The sequence below is a fragment of the Ambystoma mexicanum genome, chromosome 5q, assembly GCF_040938575.1.
Source record: "Ambystoma mexicanum isolate Mex_15411 chromosome 5q, UKY_AmexF1_1, whole genome shotgun sequence".
Lineage (NCBI taxonomy): Eukaryota > Metazoa > Chordata > Amphibia > Caudata > Ambystomatidae > Ambystoma > Ambystoma mexicanum.
In genome coordinates this window covers 494,529,215-494,551,648 of record NC_090933.1, presented here as the reverse complement: position 1 = coordinate 494,551,648, position 22,434 = coordinate 494,529,215, and the positions used below count along the sequence as shown (strand labels likewise).

General features: G+C 47.6%; 1 protein-coding gene across 2 annotated transcripts in view; it reads left to right on the top strand.

Annotated features, from left to right (window-relative positions):
- B4GALT6 (beta-1,4-galactosyltransferase 6) overlaps positions 1 to 22,434 on the top strand; it is a 295,718-nt gene that overhangs the window by 52,747 nt on the left and 220,537 nt on the right. The window contains exon 1 of one of the 2 annotated variants that reach the window (XM_069620962.1): positions 20,605 to 20,625. The exons of the other annotated variant lie outside the window; for it this stretch is intronic. The gene's annotated coding sequence lies outside the window, so the exon portion shown is untranslated. Of the gene's footprint in view, positions 1 to 20,604; positions 20,626 to 22,434 lie in introns of those variants that run through there. 2 annotated transcript variants of the gene reach the window in all.

Genomic DNA, 22,434 nt, shown 5'->3' with positions numbered 1-22,434 from the left:
CGCACACATTGATACCTGGGGAGAACTGGTCCAGCTGACGATCAATCCACTCCAAAGTATCCATGTAAATCGTTGGGGTCATAATAGTTCACCAAATTCACCATCTGCCCATTTATAAGTCCTGTGACCAACAACGCCCTACCCTCCTTATCACTTCATTTCCCGTAACTGAAACCCAACTGAACTATATCAGTGTACAGACCCCTCTAGAATAGGTAGAAAAGGAAGAAAAATATCAGTCACATCCCTAGCCACGGCCAAACTGCGATTTCCCCAGAAGGGGACAAGATGCATATAAAAGCAACTTCATCTATATGCCTCCTTGTATAAAACCCTGCATTTTCTATTTTTTTGATAGGCAGTTGAAGCCGCCGACGTTTCACGTCATTCACCTCACCCCATTAACCTTGACAATGCTCACAAACCTAGAACTACCGCAGTCCACCCGCTCTTCTGCCCCCAGACCCAGGAACACTGAACACCACATAGCCCTCCTTCTCCCCAGTCCCTCCAAAGGACCAAGGCCAAGCTGACCACTGTTAAAGGCTCGCAGTCCTCTTCCACCTTTTTAAATAATCCCCAGCACACAGGTGCACCCCACCCTCCCTCATCCCTTGTCCTTGGCACAAGCTTGAGGATCACTTGAGTGCCCAGCCCACCCAGCTACCCACATACCAAAAACACTGCATCCCGCCACCACCAGCCTATATCGCACAACACACTGCTTCAACCAATATTACACATTTCTTAAAGGGGAGCCCTCTCCTCTGACAATATTGCCCTTTGCTCTGGGAGCTCTTGGCAACGATTCAAGGAAGGTATCTGACTCCCCTGGCGACTGAAAAAATAACTTTCCATTGTGCTCCACCCTGAGTTTTCGCAGGCAAGAGCATCCCGAACTTTATGCCTCGCTTCCAAAGTCTCCTCTTAACATCAATGTATGTTCTCTGCGATGTTTGTACTTTATCAGGAAAATCTGGAAAAATCTTAACGGGATCCCCCTTGTAAGTCGGTGTCCTCTTCTCTCTGGCCTTGCGAAGAGCCAAGGCTCTGTCTCGGTATTTCAACAATTTAGCAATGACCGGCCAAGATGATGCTTCTGGGATCGATCGTCTACCACTTGGGACCTGATGTGCCCATTCAACGAATAACGCTGCATAGAAACCATCCGCACCCAGGGCCTCCTGCAAAATGGACTCCAGCGGCGCCATTGATCTTTGATCTACTGGTTCCGGCACTCCAGCTATCTGCAGGTTGTTTCTTCTAGACAGAGCCTCAAGGTCCCCTTGCTTGTCAGCCAGCTCCTTCAGAGCCCTCTTAATCTGGACAAGTTCTCTCGCTGTTGTGGAGGATACATCCTCCTCAGTTCATATTCTGGTCTCGGCCTCGTTCAGCCTCTGCTCATGTTTGTCTAGGTGAACCTGCATATGGTCCACCTTACAAGTAAGCATGTCCATTTTGCTCTCCAGCAGCTGTATCCCCGCCTTCAACTGGCCAAACATCACCTTTGTCATTGAGTGCCCAACCAGAATCCTCCAACACTGGCGGCGGTCCGGCAGCCGTTTCCTCCCCTCCCACCTTCGACCTGAGTGGGTGTTTCAAAGTGCAACTTGGACTGGTGCTTGCCTGACGTCAGCATGTTGAGCTACCTGATACGGCACAGTTCCAGTCGACAGCTGGCTTGGCCACAGGCATTTTTCTAAGCTAGAAGCTTAGAAAAGTGATGAGACCAGAGTATTGATCATTCTTTATTGAAGTTGGAATTTCGTAGATGGACAATTTAGTTTATATTTAAATTGATTACATTATTTCTATTTTATTACATCGACCTTCTGCGCAACCCTGTGTTCATTCTCGGCCAGAAAGGGGATGGGCATAGCAATACAATATTGTGAAATTGGGGGTCCCAGGTTCATAAAGTGTATTAAATATAATTTTGAGTGCCTGATTTTGGGGTTGGTGGAAAATTCTCCGAATTAGATTTATATTGTGTTGGAACAGGCACCTCTACAACCAAAAGGTTTCAGTTCTCGACCCAGACCTAAAATGGAAGTCATAACAGCCTGTCTCCTTTAGTTTAGAACAATGGATGGAACAGCTTGGCACTTTTCAGAAAAATTACTTCACCAGGGTGCCCAAACATTTTTGAAATGCTCAAAGAGCTGATGGGAGGTGCAATCAAACTACTAAACTGGGCAGATCGAAATTGGAGTAAATAAATTGCTCTGAAGCAGGCTTTCTCCCTACAAGAGTGAAAAGGAAACTAGCTGAACATGACTGGATCCAAACTCTTGCTGTCGCTTCTACCTACCACCTTTCTACAGAAACTAAATCTACCCTCAGGCCACCTGGTAAAGCTTCCCAATAGACCATATCGAGACAAGTTTCTGAGGACACGATTAAACCTCTTACTGTGATGCTGGAAATGCATCTGAGGGACAGGGCCTCTGAATCCTTGTCCTTTTACTGCTTTTTACCGTGTGTTCTGTTATGTTTTTTGCCCCGGAGTCCATGTGGGACTCCTGGCAGTGCAGCTCTCTCTTTTGGTTTAGTGAACAGACCCATGGGATACTCTTATGGCACCCATGGGTAGGGGTACAACCCTGTGCCCCTAGTGTATGTTTTTGGGCACCTGTGGGTGGCCCCAGAGCAGGGTATGGGCTGGTGGCAGCTCCGTGCTGAAATAGACAGGTGCTCCGGGTGTCCTCCATTTTGGGATACCCAGGCCCTGCCATTGGGATCTGTTGATTCCTGATAGGAAACAAGATGGCCCCTGTGACCTCTTGCTTTCTATGGCATGTTATCTTGTTTTCCCAAAGTCCTGGGAAGCCCTGTCTCTGTCCCTTCCCCCTGACTGGCTGTTGGGTGGAAGTTCCATATATGGTGTTGTTGTGAAGGCCCAGCTAGACTGACTGGAGCCTTCCCAGTGACTGTATGTTGTGGGTACCTCCTGTGGGTGGGACCTGGGTGAATGGAGTGTGAGACCAATGTACACTCCTTGTTGTGGTTGTCTGGTTTCTGGCATGAGAGACAAAGACTGGCTGTCCGAAACTGGCCTGAATGCAGTGTGTAGTGTTGAATGGCTGGGTACTTGTCCCAATCCACATTCCCTGTTGTGAGTGTCTGGAAGGGAGGAGTGTGGCCTGAATGCACTGTGTGCCTGATTGGCTGACTGACTGCATGAATGCCCTTCTGTATGATTGGCTGCTGAGTGTGTGCCAGCAGCGTGGATGAGAGACAGAATAGTATATCTGGGGACCTCTCACCACTGGAAAAGTGTTCAGAAGGAACCTTTGGTTGAGAAGCGACCATTGTGTTCAGAAGCAGCCAGGAGCTGAGTCTCCACTCTAAGAGTAACTGAAACTGCTGATCCTCGACGTCCAGCTGGAAGAAGAAGACTTGCTGTGGCATTTGCTTCGACCGATCTGAAGGCTGACGAGATCGTCAAGGGCTGACCCGAGAGAGGACCTGGTAAGGCGCCCTCTTCCCGTGCTCCGAGGGACCATCGAGCACCGCTCCATCTTCGCCGAAGCGCCCTGGAAGACAGACCCTCGAAAGGCTGTCGACCCGAGACGGGACCGCCGAAGGGATCGAAGTGAAGCACCCGGACATCGACGCCGTCGAAGTCCATTGCCGTCGACCAGGGTTCGCAGGTTTGTGTAACCGCTGGAGGCCCGTCGAAGTTGTGTTGCCCAGCCGTGGGAACCACTTGACGCCGTGCCTCCGACGACTGGAGCCGTCCGCTCCTTTGCCTAAGAACATTCAATCGAAGGACTCTCTCGACCGCATCGTCGACCGCTTATCCTGCCGGAGAAAGTCGAGGACGACCAACGCGCCGAGGAGAAACCTGCCGGTGGGTTTCCCGCCACCCGACGACCTCAAAGACTCGAACGACTCGACGCCCTTGCTGGGCCTCCGTCTCTACAATCTTTGCGGTCCAGAACTATTGTCACCGAGGTGCCCCGCACGCCTCTGCCTTGCAGGACGCCGACGCTCCGACGCCGACTAGCACCGCTCGGACAAAGCTGCCGCCTCATCGACATCGTTCTACCTCGTTTGTCGACGGACGTTCGACGCCCCTTGCCTCCCGCTTGAAAGGGAAGGCATTCAAGAAGGGCCGTCGATTCCCCGTCGCCGAACGGCGAGTTCCTCGACGTTTGTCGACGCCTCTTCAAGGAGCTCGACTCCACCAGGTACATTGGGGGGGTAAAAACATTATAGGAGAGAATAAGACTTGCCGAGCAGTATATGGACTGGGCGCGCGCTACATCTTTGTTTTACAGGTTGCCCAGGTGGGGGGGGATCTCCACACAGAACTGTGCCTAGTGGTAGGGGCCAGTATTCTGCCTATTGCTCAACCATCTTATTTTCTCTCCTCTCTCTATTGCTGGTTTCACTCTATTGGTCTGTGTGACATTGTACAGTATTGTTCATGCACTTTAATGAGAACTAATACAAAGGGTGGTACCACTTTAGAATTGTATATATTTGCCATTGTTGATTTTTCCGTGAGTACAAAGTGAGTTATTATGATAAATGTACATAACCTTGAATATTGATTATATAAAGACTGTGTTCTAACCAATACAGAGTGTGGATATTCCTTTGTGGGGGCCTGGGGACTACACTGTACTTAAGAACCAGCCTGCATCACCTCCTGAGAAGCTAGGCCTTGATTGCTCGACCATTGCTACCGTAATAGAGAATCTTGGCTGGGATCTCCTGTGCCTCTCCTCCACCATATAGGGAGCAGAAGTACAGACACCCCCCACCGGTCGTTGAGGCCCTTCTCTCACACTTACCAACCAATGAGATCATGGCAATAAGCGGGAAATCGGATCAGAACAAATGCTGATTCTGCAAAGAATTAGATGCGGTCGAAACGTTGAAACACTTGTTACACAGGTTTAACCGAGGAGAGAAACCTTTTTGAGTCGGCACTTGTTAAAGTTTCAAGCATATAACGCAGAAGACTGGTGGACTGCATTGAAGAGCTGGGAGAATGCAACTCCTGTGATAGCGGTGTTTTCGTTTCTTACTAAAATCTTCCCAAGATGATGCAAATAAGGTCCACATAAATTGATGACAACCAACAAACAAGGATGAGGAACTCCGACCTGGAAAAAATCGAACCTCCGAAAAGGAAAAAACAAATAAATGCAAAAAAATACATAAAAATCTCAGAAGCTCGTAAGGGACAAGACTTGATTCCTCTCCTTTGTGTAAAGGGAAGTGTTCAAGGACATTTTTCGTCCTTTTTCTTTTGTAAAAATTGTAAATCAATTAAATCGAATAAAAACATTAAAAAAATAGTTTTTCAGTTTTTGCAAATATATTAACTGTCCGTTTTTCAGTGATCAGGTGGAAGACGGTTCCAGAGTTTAGCTGTCAAGATAAGATGGCACTGGATATACTGTATGCTCTACAAACCTTTTGAAGCATGCGTATACATCAAGCCACTATAGGCAGATCGTTTTGGCTAGAAGATACTAGCTGCATGAATTGCTGGTTGATAAGAGGAGAGGCACTTTAGAGAGCTTTAATGGGCTAAAGCAAGAAGTTTAAAGGCAATTCTGCTCTTAACGGTGTACAGTAGTCCTAAAAAACCGGTCGGGAAAAAGCAATCCAAGGAAGCAATGGAGTGCACGATTTGCAAAAAACCCCCAAAAAAACAAAACACTTTAATACATGCATTTTAGGCCTTGGAGGGTCGGTCTGCTTTGGTTTGGTTTCGTACGTGCTGCCAAGGGACAGGGTGCGTGATTGTGGGCGCTGCGTTTGATATTTGGGGGAAAAGACATGGCCTGCACAGCAGTACTTCAGATGTGTGCCCGCCAGGCCACAGTGCCTTATGGAATCACGAAATTAGTTTGGCAAGTGCCTGCAACCATCTGGCAAAATGTTCATCTTGTAAACCGATACTTGCCAGCCATTCGTTTAAGCCTTGACTGCAGTGTACACATTCCTTTTAGCGTTCTCTACTACTGAACACTGAAGGCCCCACTTTTCCCAAAAATGGGTTAGGCCCTTGTGAAACACCATATTGGTGGACGTGTGCTACGTTGTTTGTAAACAGTTGGTAAAGCATTACAAAATAAAAGTGGGAAAAAAACATTGATCGATTTTGTGGGAGGGGGGCTAAACTCGGTCAATTTGACAGTTAATGAGAGTACCCGATTGCCCCTCTGCACACAGCGTCACTACCAAAGCTGTCTGAATTGGCACCTCTGCTTTGTATATTTATATCGTGAGCAAGAAACCGTTCTTAAATGCATTTAGAACGTTTGAATAGACGATTTAAAAATATCTGTGCTCATATGGTCCAGTCTGGGGTGAGCTAGTTGACTTTAGTCCGTTGTGTTCAGTTAAGGCAAACGAAGACCACAAATCTTGAGAATGCAATCAATGGAAAAAGGAAAGCCCAGCACTGGGAAAATGTGGCTGTGGTTGCCCCAGCCCTCTGCCTTCCTGGATATTCAAGCCGACTGGTAAAAGCAGACACTGATGGCGCCTAGGCTGGGGCAAGAAATTAACATTGTTCAAAAGCATCTGGTGGGTATGCTGCACCTGAGCAATCGTTTAAGAAACATTGCAAAACCGTTGTGTGGGATGTGCACTCTTTTTTTTTTTTCTTCTTTTTTTTAAAAACCGATTGGCACAGTTAAGTATCTATTGTCAAGCGGGAAACTGTGTTGCTCCTTGGTAACCACATCCGTGCAGACACATGAGGCTGGCGCATGTCTGACCAATCTAAAGCGTGCATGCATTCATCCAGTGGATCCCGAACCCCCAATACTCAGCACCCTCTGGCTGTGGGGATGTCAATGGCTCCCTTTTTAATAGGCCATCTTCCATTCACCGATCCCAGACACACCAGTACATGCAGCTCAGTCTCCTACCCTCTCAGCCTTCTGTAGCTCCTCTGCCCTCTGTACATACTCTTACCAATGGCACCATCCAGCAGGACAGCCTGGTTGCCACTGCAGCTTGCTGTGGAACTAGTTAGTTTTGCCGCCCATGGATGTACCGACTGAGTCAGGCTGGCACAAACTGTCTTTCGACACAGATGGGTATCAGTCTTCGTGAGTTGAACGCCACAGCGGTTGCAGTGGGCTGGCACAGGTGCCAACACCACGCAGCATTCTTGTAAGTAATTGATAAGTAACATTACAGGTGGAATGACTGCCCTCAGAGCTGGAGATATGCCAAGGTTGGCGGGGCGGTAATTCCCCCTTGCACCATTGCCCTTCCCCCCATTCCCATTTTTGCCCCATAGGGCTCTATGGGAATGGGGAAGGCGCTAATTACGGTACCGCAAATTGCGGTACCGTAATTAGCTCCCTGGTCCCTTTGCGGGTTGGTTTTTAACGCCTGCAAAAAGCAGGCGTTAAATTCCCCAACCCGCAAAGGGACCTCGTAGTAAGGCGGTAAGGATTTACCGGTACCGGTAAAGTACCGGTAAATCCTTACCGCCATCCGTGTAATGAGGCCCATAGTGTCACCTAAAAACTGAGCATGGCTCTCCAAATGTGAGTCCCAATAGGTTGTCTGCTGAGTTAAGAAGGGAGTAAGCATGTAATTGGAGTTAATGGCGGCAATCCGAAGTGCAACTAAATGAATTGACCAAATGTTAGCCCATGGTGGCCATGGTTAGGAATTGCACATTTCTGACAATTCTCTGAACGCAGAAATCCAATCGATGCTTTTACACATTTGCAGTTCATCTTCATCATGCAAAACACTGTCCACTCAAAGTGAGCTCCTTGCTTAATTCAATTGTCAGCTTGAAGTCTTGTGGAAAATTTATCAAACCACCATTAATTTAACTGACTGTATTAACTTAGCTGTATAATGTAGCAACCTAGTCTAGTAAGACTGCTTGAACATCATGCGTGTCCTGTCCTTAACTTTGTCACGATTATCCTGTGTACCCACAAAGGTGGACGCGTGGGGAGAGGAGGCAAGTAGGGAGGGCGGATCACAGCAGTGCTTGTCCCCCTGCGACCCCACCTTGGGAGGGGGGGGCAACTGGGAGAGGAGGCTAGCATGGACGGAAGCATGTATTGCTCCAGCAATCTGCCGTGGTGGAGCCGGATGGCATACAACACTTGTCCCCCTGGTTTGCCTGCCCCTCTGCCTTGTCACCCCTCTGGTCGGGTCTGAGATCTGACATTCGTTGTCTGGCTGAATCTCGGTACCTGGCCTGCCTCTGCCCTGACCAGGCTTTACCATGCCTCTCAGCTTTGCTGAGAGAAGCTCAGCACTCGCTGACTTAGTCTTTGCTGTGCTCTTTTCCCCAGCCGTCATGCACACATTTCCTGGCACTGTTTGGTTTCTTCTGTCCTGAAAGGGACACCACAGGAATAAATGACCATCACTGGGGTGGGGAGGCATCGCTGTTGAAAGCAGGTATTCTGCATGCTAGGTTGCAAGAAAATTGATCCGAAAGGATTAGGTTGCACCAACCACAAGCTGGGATGTAGGGGGTGGCCAAAACAAAGATGGCAACACAAAGACTAGCTAACTTCCCATAATGAGAGAGATGGGACAGCCGTATCGTGCTTAAACTTAATCACTGAAAGGAAGACATTCACTAAATCCCGAAAGACAAGGCTACTAACCAACCCCACAAAACATCTAAAACACCTCCCCACTCCTCACACACCTCTCACACTCTAAACACAATCGCACCTCTTAAAACTGCAGCAACCCGCACGCACTTCACCACACTAACAACAAACACAGCACACAGACCCTCACACGACAGCATATGACTGAATCAGGACCGAATACCACACCAATAAGCATGGCGAACGGTGTTAACCGAACTGGCAAAAATGCTTTGCAGCTCCCTTGCTCTTCTCCAAACTTTGTCCTACTAACACGCCCCACCCTACCCCCTTTTGTTTCAGATCCACCAGATCATCACGGGATCACTCGGGTGGTGATAGTACGCGGTACAAATATCCTTTAACATTCCTCAGTCTGGCTGTTTTCCAACCTGGACTCAGATGGGTCACCTCTTATCTTGGTACTTATAATCCACGTCATTGTCTGGTGACTCGTCAGTAGATGTGGGTGTTGCAGAGGTATAGTATTGGAGCAGACATATCCTATCCTGTACCTCTGCACAGTTTCTCCCTGCTCGTCGGTAGATACATTTTGAAACTCCTATTCCCCACAATCAGTGGCCTGAACGCCCTCTTGCCCCGGTCTCCTTGGCCTTTCTAGGTGTTCTGCACATGGGTACTTCTTAGTAGCCAGATCATGGCCTATTGCCTAAGCTGCTCTAGCCGTCACCTAGATATGCCTAACAAGACCTGAAATGTAATTAAGCTTGCCCTGTTTTTACCACTGTTTCCGAACCAATTAACGTTTCTAAAAGCTAGATTTTCAACACACCCAGTGTTAAGGCATTTCAGATCATGGCCAAACATGTTTTCCCAGATTTCGTACTGCGTCATAAGTATGCCTGCCTTTTGTCTAGAACTTAATATGCTCCTGCTAATGCATTACGTGCATGGGCATTCGGCTTGCAGAGGGAATAGATCAGATTTGTGCTGTCTTTGCAGCAGTTTGGACACTGCTTGGCATCTGTCCTGTAGCGTTGAGTGTGCTTAAAAGATAACGTGGGGGATTCCTCTGGCAAAGGTGAATACCCACTTCCTGTGTCTAGAGACTGAAGGGGATCCCTGCCACAAAGGGTGTTTGTGTGGTGTGCAGCTATGTATGTGGAGAGCTTCTCTTGTACATACTTGAAAGAGTGCGAGTAGCACAAGAACAAGCATCCAACAAAAGGATCACCAGAGGGAGGTGTGGTACAGGCATGGTATCAAGAGACGGACTCGGAAGTAACAGTTTGAAAACCTTTATTCAATACAGTTCTGGGGTTGGTGCAATACCTAACTAGCCATAACTCTAAAGAGATTGTTCCCTCAACTGATGTTTCTAAGGGCGGTTGATGTCAGCAAGTCCAAAATGTCATTGTCTAAACCTATGATGATTGCCCTCCCTCTTTGACAAAATGTGGTAGGAAGTCTTCTTAAAAGACAAATAGTGGTTCCAAAAAGAAATGGAAACCAAGGCTGGCTTGAGGTGATTTTCCCACCAGTTGTAGTTCTGCCAAGGTCATACAAATTAGTACAATCAAAGGGTTGTTCATGAAACCTTCTCCACAGGGTTCTTGAAATATTTTCAAAGCACTTTCAATGTCTTTGGTTCCTTGGGATTCCTGTCCCAAGCTTCAATTCTGTGTGATAAGCTGCTAGGCGCTTGCAGTAACCTGCACTTGCACTAACCCACTGAGCTATCTTGTGTGTATTAGAGCCTATTCGAAGCGTGGAGGAAAATGCTGACATCAACCAGGCCTCTCGAACTGGATGAGCCTGCATGCTTGCAAGGGGTTAATTGAGAAGGCCTTTCCTGAAGACCTAAAACATCTAGCGTTTGCAAGAGGCTCTACACAGCCCTTGGGAGCCAGGCACAGCTTTGCACAGCTTTGCTCGTCTTCGCTCTGCGAGTCAGGTGCACTGATGAGGCAAGAATGTCATATCTTCTCAAAACACAGTGCACGAAGCCTGGGAGCCAAGACTGGCTGTTTCCAGTCTTGTAACTTTCCAAGCGAAAACATGTTTACTGTCCGGAAGGGTGAGCCTAGAAGCTTCTCGAAGAGCTGATGCGTCATGATGATTGACGTGCATCCCTTAATAAGAGAACTATACTTGGACCATTGAGGTAGGGGCTCATCCTGGGCTGTTGGTAAGACGCGCGTACCAAGAAGAACAGTGCCTGGACGACCAGCTGTGCACTATCTGGCCCGAGACACCTTGCATCACACCCCCGCCCTGGTGCAGGACTGTGGGGGCTTGGCCAGTCCTCCCCTCCTCTCCTGAGGAGTGCCAGGCACCTGTAGCGGCGAGGGTCCCGGGTGTGATCTGATCGTACCTTCATCTACATTTTATTAGGAGCGTAAAACAAAATAATTGCATATTCATCTGTGATTGACAATTAGCATTATACAGCTTGCACTTTCTATTTCCATATTATTGTAAATTGCTGCTTAGTTCTCATTAGACACTGTAAATAATAAATGCAAGCATCATATATTCTGTGTGATTGGCTTTTTTCCAGACTGAGTTCATCGTGCGTCTTAAACCTTACTTGTGTGGGAAGGCGATTTACTTTGCACAAAGGGCTGGATCCCAGGGGGTGCGGGTTCTGTTTATCACTACAAATTCTTCCAAGTCTCTAACCGAATACAGCACAGTTCCTTGTAGGCGTCTCGAGGTTCCCTTTCCCAAGCTTATGCTTCAGTTTCAAAATAAATATTCAAGTTTATTGTGCCCCTTAGGGTTCACTTCCCCAAGCTCAGGCCCTTTTTATGTAACACAAAGTTCTGCTTGTCAGGATGCACCCTTCGTTAATTGCAGTTCTTTCAGGGGCAATATCAGACTTTCGAGAACGCCAGGCTCATTGCTCCTCCTTAGCGCGACCAAGCTGATGAATAACCCCTCTTTCCTGTGTCAGGGTTTCCTGCAACCCCTTTCACCCTTTCCATGCCTTTCATACTTTCTTCCTGCTTTACTGTAGACACTCGCACCTTTTGCTTTTCCTTTTCTTGCTTTTGGGGCGCTTGCACCCTTTGTGTTTTTTTTTTTTTTTTCTTTTTTTTTTTTTCTTCTCGCTTTACAATTCCCTTTACTTGTCCCTGTGCCTCTAGCACCTTTCACTTTTAAAGTTCTTTTCTCCTTTTAAGCTAGCACATTAAACCTTGCTTCCTTTCTGTTTTTTCCTTTCACAACACTTGCAATATGCTTTCCTTTTAAACTTTACTTTCATGCCACTTGCAACGTTTCAATTCCGCCCCAGCCACCTGGACGCTATAGTTTCACTTCCTTTTCTCATGAAACTCACTGCTAAGTGAGGCGCTCGCAAGCAGTCTTGCTCTAGCTCTAGTTGCTTGGATCAAGGTCGGGGGGTCTCCACCTGCCCCTCTGACCCTTGCGACTGGCCCATATCCCAAGGGAACGAGCAGTTCCTTAAACATGGCCAGCAGCTTGCAGTTGAGTACCTCACTCCTGCTCCTTAGAGAGAAGGTTCAGTAGCCACATTGCACCTCCTCTGACATACCATGTCAGCATCTTGGTACTCGGTTCTTCTCCAGGTTCTCCCGGTCTTCTTCACTACTTTCTTCTGGCCCTTCCCCGGCCACCCGAATGGGAGATCCCGGAGGAGTAGGTGGGAGAACAGTCGGGTTTCTCACAGAGGACATAATAAGTACCCAGTGCCACTGGAAAGCGGACGCGTAAGTTACGATGGCTCCAACGACTCCAGGCCCTTGCAGAACTACACTCTGTAGTTCTCAGTACATGGTTTGCATAGACTCGTGTAAAATTGAGAAGCTTAAACAGCAGAGCAATTCAGTGAGTGATCGTTTAGTTAATGAAGACAAGGTGGCTGCTGGTGATAAAAGTTGTTCTTTTGTCACAATATATTGATGCAAATGTTTTAGTACTGGTCTATATATTAGTTTGCTATACTGTTAATAAGGTACTTTAATTTGTGTCCACGCTAAGTTGATTATGCAACATACGAAAATATCTCCTTTTTGATTATCCAGATTGACTTCTATAGGTCTCCCACAGCATGAAAGCAGACTCCAGTAGAATTTTTTTTTTTATTTTCCATTTTCTTTCTTTTAATTGCTTATGGTTTACAAACAAATCCTTTGCAAGAACACATACAGCCTAATCACGAGTTGGGCAGTATCCTGGTGTATTTTCTGTTGAGTGCTATTTGCGCTAACGACACAATGTCTGGCGGAAACCACGCCAGATCATGAGTCGGCGTGCACACGGCCCTGGCGTTAACGCAAATGGCGCATGGCGGAAAAAGTGGCTATGAACCAGTAAATCCAGCGCACATTGCGTCACCGCCGGAACAGGAAATAAAGCGGTGGCCATCTTGGAAATCGCAATCCGCTGAAAATCGCAGCCCTTGTAAGCCGTCCACTCCTCTAAAGCTTGGAAAATGTCACAGGAACGTACCAGGTGCACAGCAGCAAGTACGGATCTGGAGACGAGCGAGCAAGAAGGTGTCAGTGGTGGGCCGTGTGCCCAGGGATGGGGAGGATTGCTGCAAGCGGCTGAATGACTTGCGGGTCCGTGTCCGTGGTCTCCTAGCCCAGCACAGGAGTGAGAGCATGGGGACTGGAGGAGGGCCAGCATCACCACCACCCGAGTTGACACCTTGGGAGGAGCAGATGACCACCCTGATGGACATGGGCACAATCGAGGGAGTCGAATGCAGGCAGGCACTGGTACCCAGGAGGCTGCAGGTGAGTACACTCCTCACCCCTGAAAACTGCAGCATGTTAGGCCCACCCCTCCAATCCCAGTATGTTTTCAATGTGTGTGACGCACCGCAGCCACCCATTAGTGCCACCTCGTACCACCGTACCCTAGCGCTCCCTGGTACCATAAGTACCTAAAATTGATTAACCTATGCCCCAAGGGAAAGGCATCCATGGGCATGGCACAGCAATGTGATGTGTGGGTGTGTATCAAAGCCCCCCCACCCCGGCACAGCGACATGGGAGCTGTGCATTCACAACAGACATCTGAAGATGTCCCACCAACATGTCCAAGCAGGGTCCCTCTGTAGCACGTTCCACCAATCGCAACATGGGGACTGATTTATATGCAACAGGCAAGCATGATGGAAACTGTGTCCTAACCCACTGTAAGGTATGAAATGCATGATACAAATGTAAGCTGCCCTCAACTCATGCAACATCCTATGTCCCCCAAAGGCACGCAGCAACCATCGCAGGGCAATGATGGGGAAGAAGCATCCACATCCAGCCGCATGTCCCAACGTGCATCAACCAGCATTGGGACCGGCATGAGAAGGCAAGACACAGGACACATACTAGGTCACTCCGCCAGAGCCCACTCAGACTGGCGCAACCTCCACAAGGCCGCAGGGCGTCGGCGCCTCAAACGCCAGGAGCTGCCAGGAGCCACCATGGGCATTCGGGATGTGGAGTGAGCCAGCAGTGGGTCTAACTCGGATGAGGGCCACACATCCACTGTGGTACGACACACTGCACTGGTGTCCTCACCCAGTCACAGTGCCACTCATGAGATGGGCACACCCCAAGGGAGCCCGGACAGGTGCTTGTGGAAGCACACACTCCCCATGAAGCTGTATGTCGTGCTCCCACAACCATGCCTGATGTGGACACACCTTCTTATGGTTCCCCTGAAGGCAGCCCCTCCAACTGCAGCAGCTCCATCATAGATGCGCCCATGTCCCCCAACGGCTCCCCTGCCACCCTGCGCAGACCTGTTGGTCCAATCAACAGCACACCTGACAGACCTATCATCACAGGACCTGCTGTAATGGGGCAGCTGGATGTAATAAGCGGCTCGACAGCTGAGAATTGAGGCCATGTCTGCTGAGCACAACTACCACATCAAGGCAATAAGCCGTGCCATACGCAATGCTGCCAAGACCATGGCACGTGATAATGCACACACCTGTAGAGTGCTGTACAGTGCCCCTGACAGTATTTGGACAAAGAGTATGTGAGCTCTGTGAGGGCCAATATGCACATGCTGGAGCAAACAATCTGCTCCGCCAGCAGCTGCAGTTTTCAGGAGCTATTCCATCTACTTCTATTACACCCACAGAGGGATCCCTGTAGGCTTCGCCCAGGTGCCATTCCCTGCGCAATCTCCCACGCCGCTCCCCAGAGGGACCCGAAAGTGGGAAGCGCCCTCGACCATCCTACATGGACATAGCACAGTTGTGCCGAGCCCCTGGCACATGGACTCACTTGCACTGTTTTGAAGAGTTCTTAGGGGGCAGGAGGCAATGTGTGCTGGGGTGTTCACAGGGGAGGGGTGATTGTTCAATTAATAATAAATCCCGTTCATTATGCATACAAAGCATGGACATTCATGGGTATCACTGCATAATATCCCCAACAAAAATATTGCTGTAGATGTGGCTGTTTGGTTCGCAATAGGCAATATTTTTGTTGGGGATATGTGTGAGCTGGGGTTTGCGGGGGTGTCCACCACACATTAAAAAATGATGCAGGGGTGTCCCCTGCAGGGTCCATGTGTGAATTTCGCTGCAAAAATATGGCGCTATTTTTTGCAGCGGAATTAACACATGGAACCCATTCATGATTGTGTTAAAGTACTCTTAAGTGATGTTACATGCACCCATCCACCGGATCAAAAATAATTGTTAATCAAGGCCTGTCTGGCCAACCTCCCTTTCCTCACCCCATCCCTGTGTGCATGTGCCCCGGCTTCAGGCACATTTTCATCATCACTCCCATCCCCAGGTGGCTGGCACATGCCTGCGACAGCAAATGTTGTGCAGTATGGCACAGGTAAGTACAATTTTTGCCAACTTTCTCTGGTGCATACATCCATGCCCCTCCCGTATGCTGTAGGCACCGGAAGCATGCCTTCAGCAATCCAAATGCCGTTTCCACACAGATGCGTGTACGCCCATGGGCAATGTTACATTCCAGCTCAGCTGGAGTGTGTGGATTACGCACAGGGGTCATGAGCCATGTGTACTGCGGTGTCTAGAATCATCTGAAGGGGAGAGAATGCGGACATTAGGCCAAGGTTGGTTCAGTGGGTGTACAAGACTCGGACATTGGTGACATTGGCAGCAGAATAGAGTATGTGTTGAAAAGGTTCATGCCATCTCAGTGCAATTTTATCATACTTTCTTCCAGGACATGTATGGGCTGAGGTTTACATCAGTGTATCAATTAATTAATGTTTGTGTCACACATGTAGTACACATACGCTATTTTTCATATAGCTACTTTCATTGTGGTGTGTGCTGTGACAGGTGCAGTATTCAAATGGACTACTTATTGCATGCACCACCCCAGTGTCTAAATGCCACAGTACTCCGTCCTTTATTTCTGGATGAGGCTATCTGCATGTTCAGGCGACATGTTAGGCCATGTGTTGTGGCATTCGCTATGGCTCGTGTTGCGTTAGCTGCTTGGCACAATCATTCACATTTGGCCAGGCATGTGATTGGCCAATCAGGGGTCACTATCTCGGGGATGGTCATTGTTGTGACTCCAACTACTCGGGTATAGTGCTTTTGTGGATGTGCCTACTTTCAGACTCCATTGGCATGACTGTCTAGTGGCCAGGGTGGGATGTCTCTGGTGTGTCAGGGTGAGGAGCAGCACTGCGACACACACACACACACACACACGCTTTGTGCTAGTTGGGCTTCCATATGTGACTGTGCTTTCACAAGTGTGTGCCATTCAGACTGGGTGTGTTCTGCGTGGAACGTGGGCAAGGTTTCTCGTGCGAGGCACACACATGGAAATGGTGCTGTCCTAGTGCTGCCTGTTTCTCCTGCTGGCATGCAGGGATTCCTGTGTGTGCCCCCCCCGCCCCCAAGAGGTGGTATTTGACATACATTTCAGACTAGATTTGTACTCGCCCAACATCCATGTGTTTTGGCCTCAGTGCCTCTCCATGTAGGCTGGCAGGGTACTGTTGCGCAGGACCATGGAGTTGTGGGTGGATCCTGGGTAGCGGGCGAAGCAGTGGGTGAAGGTTAGATCGGGACTACACGTCATCTGCACGTTCATGGAATGGTAACTCTTAGCTTCCTGTAGGCTGCTTCATGTTCCCCGGGTGCTACTAGTGCTACATGTGTGAATTCTGGGGCTGCTATGACGTTCAGGACTTGGGCAATGGCATGGACTGTGCCTTGAGCTGGTTGACTTGTGTCTGTGTAGCTGACAATGCAATGTTCTCATTGACTTGGAGCAGCAGTGCAGCCAGCACCTGTCCCAGCACGCCACTGAAGGTGAACTGGGCCATACCATGCATCATGGCAACGGTGTGTTGGAAGCTGCCAGTCCCGAGGTACTCTAGAACGGACACAAGCTTCACAAGTTGGGGCACAGCAGTGCTGATGGCTATACGGCTGCCTATGTCAGCCTGGATTGTGTCCAGTAACTGGGTGATGGTTGCCCTGTCCAGTCTGTACTGTCACCAGCTGCCCATCAGTCAGGGACCAGGGTGTTGGCCTGACCCTAGGGATGGCTGGCCGCCTTGCTGGTGCATGTCATCTCCTCCTCGCCACCCCCTGTGCTCCCAGGGCCCTGGGCTGGTTGGCAGGCCTCTGTAGCTCCAGGCGCACCAAGTACATGTCCACATCAAGGCTCCCGGCTCCAAATGGCAACATGGTGTTGGGGAAGGGTGTGTCGTGCATGGGCGGGTCTTTTGTAGGCCTCTGTTGTGCATTGTTTTCAACTGAGCCCTTTTTGCTGTCTCATGTGGTGTTTTACCTTCAGCATTTGGCCAGGTGTATTTTTGGCAGTTTTACCAACGGTTTTCTGGCGCTATGGGCACCAACGCCAGACTTGAGATGGCTCTGTAATAGCGTGTTTGGTTGCTGGCGCTAATACAGCTGGCTATACTACCGCCAGCTGTAATGGCGCTGGCAGGATTTAGTTGTGATCTGGTGGAGCAGTATTAGCGCAGCTAATACAGTTTCCGCCAAATTTAAGGGTTACCGCCCAACTCGTGATGAGGCCCATAATCATTTAATACGGTTAAAACCACATTTAAGAAAAAATGATAATACTTAATTCACTTTGTTAAAAATCAAATCCAAATGATGTAGTGTTAACTTCTTTCACACAACCTTCAAAGCCGCAAGTCCCTTGCTATTTTGTTCCCCGTGCAACTTTCTATTTTGTTAAAAATAGATTCCATTTAAAACACAGTATTGCATGTCTGTGCTGTCTTGATGGATACTTTAATAAAAGGCTAGCGCGTTAAAAGATTTAATCTCATGTTTAAGATGATGAAAAAGGTGATATTGGGGCCCCGGCATCCCACACTCAATTGCCTTCAGCCTCTGCCTACACACAGCACTTGCCGTGGCACTTACTGGCCTTCACCACTGTAGGCCTGTGCTTATCCATTTATTCTTTGCAGATGATTGCTCCTTAGCATTTCCTACTCCTGGGCACTTGCACCTGCTGCTCACACACGGGGACTCCAGCACTTACCCCTCTCTCTCTCTCCCTCTCTCTCCCCTCTCTCTCCCCTCTCTGCACTTGCACGCTCTGAATGCTCAGTATCGTTCAGTGTATTCAATATTTTCTATCCCATGTTCCTTCCCTGTTGGCTCTTTGAACACAAGACTTGAATAAGCACCTAACAAATGCTCAATAAATCAAATGAATAGCTGAAGCCCGCTTTTCAATTCAAACCATTTCTTTTTAACTCTTTGGGGACAGGCTATTAACTCTTTTTCAGTCATGTTGTAAACATCAAACATGGCCATAAATTGCTGTTTCCATTCAAGCAGAACTTTACAAACATTCTGATCCAAACAAAATACCATTTCTAGATTTGGAAATTCAAAAAACCACAGGAGGCTCTATTGAAACAGTCCTCTATAGAAAACCCACAGACAGAAACACCCTGCTAAACTACACTAGTTTCCATCCCCTTGGCTTGAGAGAGGGTTTACCCTATGGTCAGTTCCTGCGCATACGCAGAAACTGCACAGATGTACAACAATACAAAATACATGCCAAAAGTCTGAAGTCGAGACTCAAAGAGAGAGGTTACCCTCTCAAAACGATACAACGAGCATACAAACGCGTGTTGCATACAAATCGCACGAGTACGTTAGAACCCGCACCAAAACATCAAGAGGACAAGATTACTTGTGTAAGTACCTATAGTCCGATTAGCAACACTTATAGAAAGATCATACGTAAACACTGGAAGATGCTCTACACAGAAGACTTCACCCCTTCAGTTCCAAGGTTTTCCTTTAAAAGGCAATCCAACATTAAAGACAATTTGGTACATTCGTATCTACCTGCCAAATCTAAGAAATTTGCACAAACTACACTGTGGGGCCTACCGCCTTTAACTGGCCATCATCGGTGTGGACACTGTTCAGTTTGTGCACAGACAACCACTCTGAAACAAATCACTTTGTGTCACCATACTATCCAGCTGAAAGAGTTTACTAACTGTCTAACATCATGGGTGGTATATGCCATTATATGCCCATGTGAGATGGTATATATAGGCAAAACCAAACGACCAGTCCGCCAACGGATTAATGAACACAAATCCTGCATTCGTAATGCAGTTGAAAATAAACCACTAGTGGCCCATTTTGCCAAAAAACAACACAAATGCACAGATTTTCTCTGGTGTGTCATCCAAGTCATACAAACTTCTCGCCGCAATGGAGATAAAGATAAAATCCTTACCCAGGCGGAACAAAAATGGATTTATAATCTGAAAACAGTCCAAAATGGATTAAATATAGCTGTTGAATGGAGTGCCTTTCTCTAAATAGCCACAATTAATAGTCTACCATTTCCACAGTATTGCGAGGTGATAAACTCACAATACATTACTAAGACACTTATACCAAAGGGCATCGATATCCTGCCTCCATTCCGCAATATGTGGTGACACATCAGCATAAATTAAACCTACACGGCTTTTACACCACATTGAGCTATCCTTTTTTCGATAGCTGTCACGACAATAAACGCTGTTAGTGACTCTATGCAATTAAGATGTACCAACTTGTCATAGGTGAGACTATAGTGAAGTCGATTCACCATTACAACGATACTGCTTAGATCCTGCTACTTAAAATGAAGACACTTTTTTTAAAGATAAGCCTCATTGAAGTGTCCGTAAGTGCCCGTGCTTCGTTCCAGGCACGTCGGTAAATGTAACCTTTAAGCAAATCGCTTTGTCAGCTCAGCTGAGTTTCACGTTTTCCCTGATAACACGTGATCTTTAAATAGCCTCAGCCCCTCCCCTTCTTGTACGCGATTCACTCACAAGTTAGCAGACGCTGCCTGAGCAACCTCGCTGCTTCGTTTCACGAACCATAAAGGTGAGCAACAGCGCTCTCTTACAGCGCTGCGAACAGAAGTCTATGTACAGACTTCGCTGCGCCGTGAATAACACCGCGCGGTACGTGTGCTAGCACGATTAGCTACATCACACATAGCGCCTCAGTTTATTAGATGAATTCGCGCTCTCCCACAGGCTATTTTTGCCCCCGGCTGCCCCGTGATAGACAGACACCAACATCAATGTGTCTTTCTTCTCATTTAGACTTCAGCTTAAATAAATATTGTAGCCCCGTGACTAGTCCACGCTCCTTTAACCACATATAAATGGGAATTTCTTTTTCAACCTAATGTGGGTGGCACCAGATTCGAGAAGGGTAATTCATTGAATACCTTTCTTTTACAGACACTACGTGTTCAAGTGTCAAAGGAAGTAACTCCCTCTTGAAACTCGCTTATGTAACGAGACAGAGAAAAAGAGATTTGAAGCTCCACCCATTTACGAAAAGGTATTTGTAAGTCTGCTCTACAATGCTAATTTAAAATGAAATGCTCTGCAGCTATATAGCAATATATTAGTTTCACAAGGTAGTAATTTGCCTTGTTGTCTTTTCTCCTTTCGTTAGGGTCATAGACTAGGGGAATACAGAAAATACCCTCCAATTTTTCTATTTCTTCTCCGTGGTCTACAATTATTTTCTCGGCCACAGGTAGGTGCACTTTCTCTGGCATAGTGTTCTAGCCATCACCTTGAGTTAAATTAAAAGAGATCTGACCGTGATACATTGTAATTTATGTTTAATTTATGTTTTTAGATTTGGCTTTTCATATGAAAAAGGGTGAAGACGTTAAGTTTTTATTAAATCATCATTGTCCTGAAGATGGCCCAATACTGACTATCTAGACCACCGTAGACAACGATGGGACTATGGAAAGGGGGCCGAAACATATGTCGACTTATAGAAAACTCAATTGTGTGTTTTCCAATTGTCATACATATCAACAAATAACCAATATGTGCCAAGAAAATGTTAACTGCCAACCCGAATGTCACAGAACGAGCGAATTGGTATGAATGGTATGAGTGAGATATGATAAAGCCTATTTAAGTGTATATATTTTCCTACCAACTTTTATTCTTAACAATTAAAGAGAGGTTTTGATACAAGTATTACGGTTTCTGTATATTTACTGTTTCTCCCAAAAGGCAATAGCTGTAGATTTATATGCCAGCTTCTCAGCACCTGCACCTGTTGTGTCGTCTGACCTAGAGAGAGGGGTAGTCAGTCTGCCACTTTCGTTTCTGATTTTTAATTCCGCCTTTAAGGCTGAAAAAACAGAATTCTTGGGAGGTAGAAAAAGCGTTATCCACAATGTTTTCCAATTTGCTCAAGCACGTAACGTAATGAGGCCAACCTCATGCCTCAGAACTGCACTTGGAATTCCACGAGGTAGTCTTAGAACCCGTTTCCATCATAGCCCTTTGACCTTATCCCATGAGTTAAACAACAAACCTGTTTCGAAGGGATTGTGTCCTCCGACGTATTCATTATCTTTGATAATACGTTTCCAGCTTGCTGGCCTCGTAAATTTTTTCTGTAGAGTGCGCTGCGCGTTGACGTCCGGCGAGTCGATGTCCCTCAACGGCCACCGTATCGGCACTGACGTCACCATGCCCATAAATAGCCACGCGCTGCGTCCGTTGCTCAGTTCCGTTTTTCCGCGCTTCGTGGGGCCTCCGAACGTCGTTGCTCAGTTCAGTCAGGATAACTCTATATCTACTCGAATAAATACCTACTCGTTCTCGATGGCATCTTCATCGAACCGACGACGACGCGATCCGGCTTCAAGAAATGTCGAGACTGCGGTAAAAAAAAATGTCGATAACGATCCACACAGGATCTGCTTGTGGTGCTTGGGAGCCGAGCACCATTATTTGGAGTGTGAGGACTGCATGTCCATGACGGCGAAAGCCTTGAAGGAGCGCAAGGGGAAGCTCGAGAGGGGTAAGTCAGTCAAAACCTCCTCAAAGGTTTCTTCGGCTGAGTCTAGGCATTCGTCTCCTCGCCGTCAAACATTCCCATTCTAGATCTCGAAGTAGCTCCCACCATTTGTCGAGATCAAGACACTCAAAAAAGAGACATCGAAGATCCCCTTCCTTGTCGTCTTCTGTTTCCCCAGAAAGGGTCTCCTGTCCCACAAAACACAGCTCTCAGGCTGAGTGGGAGGAATTCAGAAAGAAAATGTTAAGCGTCTTCGAGAAAGCGGCCTCGACCCCCTCGAAGACAGCTGAGGGTGATACCCCGGGTGAAAAACCCAAAAAATCAAAATGCCGCGAGTTGCAGCACTCGGCAAAACATTCCACCCGAGAGCGCCACGAGCCATCGGGTAAGAAGGCACCATCTTCGCCTCGTCGAAGATTCCTTTGACGCATGGATCGGCGCCATCGATGCCGTTGTCTATGGGTTCCTCGACGCATCGGTCGATCGACTCGACGCCATCGTCGACATCGACGCCGA